This window comes from Phyllopteryx taeniolatus, chromosome 15 (assembly GCF_024500385.1).
Source record: "Phyllopteryx taeniolatus isolate TA_2022b chromosome 15, UOR_Ptae_1.2, whole genome shotgun sequence".
NCBI classification, from domain to species: Eukaryota; Metazoa; Chordata; class Actinopteri; order Syngnathiformes; family Syngnathidae; genus Phyllopteryx; species Phyllopteryx taeniolatus.
The window spans coordinates 18,192,154-18,200,393 of NC_084516.1; the positions used below are offsets into that span (position 1 = coordinate 18,192,154).

General features: G+C 35.9%; 1 long non-coding RNA gene across 1 annotated transcript; it reads left to right on the top strand.

Annotated features, from left to right (window-relative positions):
- The first annotated feature begins 1,605 nt into the window (after positions 1–1,605).
- On the top strand, positions 1,606–7,365 carry LOC133464930 (uncharacterized). The gene is made up of 2 exons (XR_009784502.1): positions 1,606–1,999; positions 6,977–7,365. It is a non-coding gene; the product is annotated as an uncharacterized LOC133464930 (long non-coding RNA).
- Positions 7,366–8,240: the final 875 nt, after the last annotated feature.

The following is an 8,240-nucleotide window of genomic DNA, read 5'->3' on the forward strand; positions in this document are numbered from 1 at the left end:
TGCCTATTTGTTGGTTTGTTCCCAGGGTCATGCCCCAAGTAAACCCACAACCAGCTTTCGTTAAAACTTAGCGGAGGGGTGGCACATACAAGTCATCGCTTGAACAAGAAAATAGCCTACCAATTAAAAACTTGACAATCAACCGAACAAAAATGCACTGCTTCACATTTTATTTTTTTGACATTTGTGTTTTCATGCAACACATTCTCCGGTCCCCAGAAAACAAACAAACAAACAAACAGTATAATCATGTCTTACGTCATCTTCTGCAACGTGTGAACAAGGAATTGGCCTGCTAACTAATCAATGGGGCGAACTAACAAAAGAACACATGATTTTTAATGAATTCTTTCCCCCTATTTCTGTTCAGTGTTGTTCTAATTTTGTAATGCACGTGAGTTGAACGTACATAACACACACGCACAAACACACGTACATAGAAACGCACGATCATTCATAAGTTCTATTTTATTCCACAAAAAAATAGAAAATGAAACAAGAGAAAATAGTGCATTTGTTGTTGTTTTTTTTTAAACAGTATTTCGTGGGAAATTGTTCAATCGTATGCCAATTACACGGCATTAACCATTTTTAAAATCTCCATGTGTGTGTAAAACAGCAAAAGGACCTGTTCTGTTGGAATAGACAAATATGGCAGACATACAGATAATGATAAATACAGTTTCGGAAAATTCCATTTTTATCACAAAAACAATGGTATTATTTTGGGGCTTGGGTATATGTAGAAAATAATAACAATTAAAACAAATGTTTCATCTATCCAAAAATGTGTTTTCTACTTGCTGATTCTACTCAATCCTCATGCCAACATGCTGTTTGTAATGAGTCTCGATGTACGTATATAATAGTATGTGCAGAGGCTAGGATGGCGTAGGTGGAAGTAAATCATGTGACTTGTCACAGAGAGAGAACATCAAGTTCAGAAAGGTCACCTCGAAACGAATGGACTGTGTTCGAGCACGGCATGTTACAACAATATACAAAATGTCTCCATAGCACAAAAAACAACACCTCTCATAGTATATTTACGAACTTGTTTTTTGAATTATCAGCCTATTATCCTTTTTTATGCCACTAGAATCAGTTATTACTTTTCCATGATTGTCTTTTCTTTATGGGTGGGCTGTGGCAACTCGCATGGCCTCACTATAGTGAGACGTGTGTGGTGTTAAAAGTTAGCAAATTTGGTCCACGGTAACTCCGGGCTGCTCAGAGAGGAGTTCATTAGATATGGAAGTCAATGTTTGGTCACTTTGTTGCTACTTGCAGACACAAAGGCAGATTAGCTGGCTGACTGTTGAGATAATCAATAGCCTGTTTATTTACACTCTGTTTGGAGTCATGTTGCTCAACCACAGAGAGGGGGAAAAAAAACAAAAAAAAACATATCAGTGAAACGTTGCGATTTACAATTAGTTAGACTTAATTAACGCCTTTTAAATAATAACCACTTGAATGAACCTGCAGCTAACCCAAGCTACGACTATTGCCGTGACTAGTATGTTTTCAAAAATAGAGACAGAGGTCACGTGCGCCCTGGTGAGTTGTGTTCGATGCGGCTCAGCACGAGTGGCATATTGTCAAATGTGAATAAAGCTGCCGGGTTGATGGGACATTTTACCCTCCTGCCCTGTCCTCTCTCTCGTTCTGTCTCCGTGTCACTCCGTCCCGGGCCATCTGCTGTGTACTGAGTAGCAGTATTGATCTGCAGCTTTGTGCTGGAGACCACATGCTAATCTAAAGCGTTAGTGACAAACACCGCTTTGCCTCGCATCTGTCCCACTGACTCTCTCTCTCTCTCTCTCTCTCTCCCTCTTTTCTCCCCATATAACCAGTGTCGTCCTCCCTCCCCGAATCTCTACCTCTCATTCATTCTCTCCTTCAATGACCGAATATTTTTTAGGGTTTGGGGAGCCATCTGTCCGCCTGTAAACTCATCTTTCTCCTCCTCCTGCAGTGGTTGGTTGGGTGCTGCATGGTGAGTCCCGTTCCATGTGTTCTGTGTTTGACGGCAGCCATTTTCAGTCTCGGCCTAATGAGGCCGGAGGGCCAGAGGTGCCCAAAAAGGAGAAGGAGTTGCTGCAGCTTTGTGTAAATGTATTTACACCTACGCACAGAATGGAGCTGTAATTGTAGATATTGCTAAAAGTCATAATAATGACACCCGATCCACATACACGATTATTGATGTACATAGAAAAATGCAAATGCATTATTATTATTTTTTTAATGACATGTAATATATATATATATATTTATTTTTGGGGCGGGTTAAATAAATATAAAATGTACATACTTGAACTGAAGGTGTATAGAAATAAACTCTAAAATGTTTTAGATGCACATATATGAGTCTATTTTCATTTGGAAACTGTTGCAGTCTACATCCACATTTATACTGTAGATGTACTGTATATATATATATATATATATATATATATATATATATATATATATATATATATACAATGTTGTTGTTTTTTTTTAGAAACATTTTAATATATACACCAGCATACATAAAGCAACAAAAATACAGTCAGTGACTAAATGACTGAATGATTACACGTACTTTAGCTGTATTGGTCATACAGACTGATGCAGCATATATTAATCTAATTTTATATCTACAAAAGCAACTGTGTGTATAGATGTATATATCATGTTATTTAAAATTAAATCATAATGTAACTAAATCAAATGTAGCTGGATAGATTCTACAGAGAGTAATGTACAGTATACAATATGTATTAGTCAATTTATGCTTATACCACTACATAGATACATATATATTTTAGATCCATAAAAAGTGATGCATTTTTTTTTTCATTTTAAAATCAAGAAACAATGCAGTCACTGACTAACTAAATAAAATGCAACTGTATAGATCATACAGAGCGTGATGCGCAATATTGAATATATTACTTACATAATGCTCAATTTGCATGCTTGTATAGTCCTCATCCACATACATATTTGGAAGTCTAAAATAATAGTAAGGTTTAATAATAAAAAATTAAAAAAACCTCATTCACTAAAAATAATAATAATAATAACTAAAGAACTGAAGCTGTGTAATTATAAAGAGTGTACAACATACAATGTCGGTCCATTTTTATATTGACATTGAACAGGTAATAGCGCTACATTCATGTCATTTCTAAGCTGTTGAAAGTGATCTAATAGATACAGTACATTAACGGAGTTTATGAAATGGACACGTACGTACGTGTTCATATTCAGTAATACTTGCATATCTATGCATGTTATGAATAGCTTAGAATTGAACTCTAAATGAGTCCCCATACTTGTGTTTTTACTGTATGTCCTCAATGGATATTTTGAAATAGTGGCTGTTTGCTGCCGTACTAGAGTGGCTCCAACCACCAAACACACAAGGACTCTTCGTCGTGTATTTTAACATACTGGGCCAATAAAGCTGATTTGGATTCTGAATCTGAACTCAAATATAATATGTATATGAACAAAAATATACAGTAATAAGTGACATGCGGTGGAGTTTTTTTTAATGAATGGAATTTAAAAAGGTAGTAGAGATAAATCTATTGCTGTATTTCCAACACACACGCGCGCACACACACACACACACACACACACACAATCACACGCACACACACATACACACACACACACACACACACTATAGATACAGTATGTCATAACAAAATAGTAACCATGTAAATAGTAACATATTGGGCTTTCTTACTCTTTGTGTTTGGAGAATACGATACCACGATTTTTATTCTTCCTACATCTGATCCCTCCATCCTCCTCCTCCTCCTCCTCCTCCACCTGACTTGCAGCGCCTCCATCTTTCTCCTTTATTCTCTTCCAATCTTTTCAAACTTGTCAGACCTGCTGCCTCTTTTGTTGAGGTTCTGTTGGCCATGAAATCAGCTATTAATGAGAACACAATGGCCGCGTGCAGAGCCGCCCGCTGTATTCAAATGTGACCACACGCCATCATCTCTGTGTGTCCAACTCTAAATAAACACTCACTCGACAGCCATACATCTGTGTTGCTGAATTAGTGTGTTGGTCATTACAAATTCTTGAACTTGGTACGCTGCAACACATGGTTAAAAATAGTCTTGCAAAGATTAGAGACGGGTAAAGTTAGAGCCATTTTTTGGGTTTTACTTTTTTTATTTTCAGAAACTTTTAAAATGACAAAGAAGAGGCATTTCAATAATTCAAGCAGAATGTTTTCCATTATTTTTCCATCATTCATTGCTAGAATATTAATTCACGGAGTAACTCAATATACTTTTGTATACTGTAGGCCAGCCACATTAAGTTCATTGCAATTATAATTAGGAAATGATTATTATTATTTCATTATAATCACAAATATATAGCAGCAATAAAATGCAATTACATCCTAAATGTTGGAAGTGTGAGAAAATATATATCAATACATTTTATGTAATTGAATAAGTTTATTTAGTGCAATACTGTTTTTTTTTTTTTTTTTTTTTTTTTTAACAATTATTGAATTTGCAAATGCAATTCTGCATTTTTAAATTACTATTTTTTTTCATATTATATTTTAAGAGTATTGGACAAACCAAAGAGATAATAGAGGTTAGCAGGTTATTATTTTGAGCTTCAGTTTGTTTGTTTTTTGTTCGTTTTTTATTTATGTATTTATTTTTTGAATTGATGAATACATTCCCTGTGAAGATCCACAATCTTATTACACGTGTTATTCCCATCTTTCTGTCCCCCAAAGTTAAGCTATAATAATGTTCTTTAATAAAAATATTTTTCACATTTTACATAATTTAAAGGCTTGCCACTTTGGACACACAGCTCCACGCATGCACACGCATACAGTACAATATGCTCGAGTAAACATTCGAGAGAACATGACCACGGGCAGAAAGAGCTCATGCTAATTCGAATCAATATTAGTGATGAATTTCCATGGGAGCTTTGTTTCCTTCTAGAGAACATGCGCACTGATCTGAGGGCAGCTTTTATTTCTCATCTGTACACACGATAGTCATCAATACCAAACGGGTGTGCATGTGTTTGAATACCACTCAACTTTTTAGTTACAAATGGAGAGAGCGGTGTCACTATAAGCCTGTTGATCATTTTTCTGATGTTGAAAATAAAATGTAAAATGTCTTGTTCAGATTAAATGTTGAATTGTTGCATTCTTTCCACTTTAAAACATGCTTTGAGAGTTCACTGAATTTAAAGTACACGTTGTGAACATTCTTTTCACACATTTTCTCTGGAAAACGAGTTACTCAGCTCACATTGATCATGTATAAATCTGATATTTGGACAGTGTGAAATGTTCTGTCACTGTTCCTTAAAATGTATTATTAGTACAATGTACGAAATACACTCTTTGTGTGCATTCGCCTCCTTGGCAAAAGCTTATGATAAAAATAAAAATATGTGACATTTTGGAGAGGGACTTGATCATACAAGCCCAATTCAAATTAAGTTGGGATGTTGTGTGAAACATAAATAAAAACAGAATACAATGATTTGCAAATCATGTTCAGCCTACATTTAATTGAATACACTACAAAGACAAGATATTTGCTGTTCAAACTGATAAACTTGATTGTTTTTAGCAAATAATCATTAACTTGTAATTTTATGGCTGCAACACGTTCCAAAAAAACTGGGACAGGGTCATGTTTACCACTGTGTTACATCACCTTTTCTTTTAACAACATTCAATAAACGTTTGGGAACTGAGGGAACTAATTGTTGACGTTTTGTAGGTGGAATTTTTTCCCATTCTTGCTTGATGTACAGCTTAAGCTGTTCAACAGTCCGGGGTCTCCGTTGTCTTATTTTACGCTTCATAATGCGCCGCACATTTTCAACGGGAGCCAGGTCTGGACTGCAGGCAGGCCAGTCTAGTCTAGGCCACACTCTTTTACTACGAAGCCACGCTGTTGTAACATGTGCAGAATGTGGTTTGGCATTGTCTTGCTGAAATAAGCAGGGGCGTCCATGAAAAAGATGTTGCTTGGATGGCAGCATATGTTTCTCCAAAACCTGTATGTACCTTTCAGCATTAATGGTGCCTTCACAGATGTGTAAGTTACCCATGCCATTGGCACTAACACGGCCCCATACCATCACAGAGGCTGGCTTTTGAACTTTGCGTCCATAACAGTCCAGATGGTTCTTTTCCTCTTTGGCCCGGAGGACACGCCGTCCACAGTTTCCAAGAACCAATTGAAATGTGAACTTGTCACACCACAGAACACTCGTCCACTTTGCATCAGTCCATCTTAGATGAGCTTGGGCCCAGAGAAGCCGGCGGTATTGTCCTTAAAGTGTATTATTTTCTCACGCACCTGTTCACAAAGAGGTGAACCTCGCCCCATCTTTGCTTGTGAATGACTGAGCAATTCAGGGAAGCTCCTTTTATACCCAATCATGGCGCCCACCTGTTCCCAATTAGCCTGTTCACCTGTGGGATGTTCCAAACAGGTGTTTGATGAGCATTCCTCAACTTTCTCAGTCTTTTTTGCCACCTGTCCCAGCTTTTTCGGAACGTGTTGCAGCCATAAAATTCGAAGTTAATGATTATTTGCTAAAAACAATCAAGTTGATCAGTTTGAACATTAAATACCTTGTCTTTGTAGTGTATTCAATTAAATATAGGTCGCACATGATTTGCAAATCATTGTATTCTGTTTTCATTTATGTTTAACAGAACGTCCCAACTTCATTGGAATTGGAGTTGTAAGCTTTTATAAAGATACAATAAAAACTGTGTTAGACCATATGAGGCAAAGTTAGTTTTACTGAGTTGTTATTCATTAACCAGAGACTCAAAGGTGGGGGGGGGAACTATTGGATCTTGTCCCTTTCCATGATTATTTAATGTCCTCTGGAGTGTAATTCTTTTAATCATAACATTTGATTTAACCTATTGATTTTCTCTCTGCCTGAATAGTGAGAATCAGCGCAAAGGCTGCATACTGAGGTGGTGTCTCTGACTTTTTAAACTTCTGATCAAAGAGACGGATAAGAAGAAGAAGAAGAAGAAAAGGACTATCAATAATTCATACCGAAAAACACAACACGCTGAATTCAAAATGACAGAAGATTAGTGGAACTGAAGAATGTGCCCAAAAGAGTTGCGACATATTTAATATTACTATTATTCTATGTATCAATGAAATGCTACACATTTAACCTGGCTGTGGACATTGTAACGTAAATGTGACACTGTGATATTAAGAAATGTTTTCTTTGTCTTGTTGATTACCCTTGACACGACCAGAAATGTATGACACCACTAAAATGTCAATTCATTTTTTTAAATGTTGTTTTTCTCTTTTCCTTGGTGGCTCAAATTATTTATTGAAAATCATTTTCTAAAAAAACTGGCCGCTGATTTGAAACAGTCCACAGACGAATCATATAAATGTTCTAATGTAATGATAGCCTCTTTTATTTTATTTCACCAATGTCTAAAATATTTGGAAATAGACTCGGTTGAAACGCTGCATTGTCATGTTTTTAAAGATATTTCTTAATATTTAACTAGATAATCACCTTTCTGTAACATGGAAACCATTTGTTGCGTAATATAAGATGCAAATATTTGTATATTTTAACAATCGCAGTTCAAATATTAACATACAAAATTGCAAGTTAAATCTAGTCCTCCAATTTTTCTTTTGTTACGAGATGCTGACACAGATCAGCGGGAGTGAAAGAGTCAGAGGTCAAAGGTCAGTTTCCCCTGGCACACGCCTTCTGACCTCTCACTTAGGTACATGCTGACCTACATTGCATGGCCTCTTTCCTCGCTTTTCTGCAAGAAGAGTATTAGATTTGTTAGTTTTTAGTTTAAATCCAGAAACAGGTACATATAGTTTTTGTTTTAAATCAAATGAACATGTCGATCTCAAACGCAACCACTGAAACACACAAAAATACAAAAGTTATTGAACCTGATTTAACTATATGTTCATAAAAATATTACATTTGTTTTTAGGAATAAAAAGATCTGAATGTGATTGACAAAGCATTCTTAAACGTCAACAAAGTTTTAGGATGCTGTAATGGTATTATAAATCTTATAATATGATAAAGCTGTAGGATCAAAGATATGCATTCCAAAAAATGATTTAGCTCAATCATCACATGCATTGACTCCATGTGCGGTCAAGTCTTTGAGCCACTAATAAACGCAGCATATTGTTCATTTA